Source organism: Penaeus monodon, chromosome 31 (genome assembly GCF_015228065.2).
Source record: "Penaeus monodon isolate SGIC_2016 chromosome 31, NSTDA_Pmon_1, whole genome shotgun sequence".
In the NCBI taxonomy this organism is placed as follows: domain Eukaryota; kingdom Metazoa; phylum Arthropoda; class Malacostraca; order Decapoda; family Penaeidae; genus Penaeus; species Penaeus monodon.
Window position 1 is genome coordinate 21,629,596 of NC_051416.1, and position 975 is coordinate 21,630,570.

Consider the following 975-nt stretch of genomic DNA (forward strand, 5'->3'; position numbering starts at 1 on the left):
GAGTATCTAAGTAATTGATACATTCCCTCAGAAGATTATATTAATGGTATGCTGTGGTTATGTATTCTAGTAGTGTAACTTTTAATTTTTATTCTACTGATGTTATTCTCTCGGAAAAAGGGGAATCGTGGGGACATTAATTAGTAGGAACAGATTGAAAAGAAAAGATGTTTCCCCATTTCCGGGCTGACATCGCGCCTAAAGCCCTTTATAAACAGCATCCCTTGTGCGGATGATCGTTGCGTCGTCAATAAATTTAAAGGCGCATATGGCTAAGTGGAAATTGTGGATGACTGGGGAGGTCCTGGCCAGAGAGTAGCGGTCAAAACTAATAATTCGTAGAAGTGGAAGAAAAATATTACTCTCCACGAGGCTGCAATCTTGGCATACCTGAACGGCAAGGCAGGTGCTCCCAAGCTTATTTGCGCTGATCCAGACAGAGGAATTATTGTGATGGAATACCTCGGGAAGCATACTTTGGGTGATATCATTCATAAAATGAAATGCTATGATTACTTTTGGATCCGAATACTGTATTCCTGTGCCTAGAAAATACAGGAGCTCCACGATGCAGGAATCGTGCACGCAGACTTACATACTCGCAATGTTGTAGTGACCTTTGACGAATTGGGAACTCCGATGGCTCATATCATAGACTTTGGTATGTCCAGGAAGATCGGTCAGACTATGGGTTTTGGATACCACGAAAGCTGGCGGCAGTAGATTAAGGGAAGGCCTTGGTACGCAGCCGAAATCTTCCGCTGTGGGGTACTCGACGAATCTACAGATGTTGTAGCTTTGGCCCATATGATGAAGATCATCTTAAAAAAAAAGAAAAATCCTCTGCCTGTACTAAAAGAGATTGCAGAGCGTGGAGCTGCGATACAAAAGGAAACACGCCCTCCTATAAAGGAATTTTTGGCTGTTCTTGGAGATCTTATACCTGCTTATCGTTAGGTAGAGTAGGAAGCATGT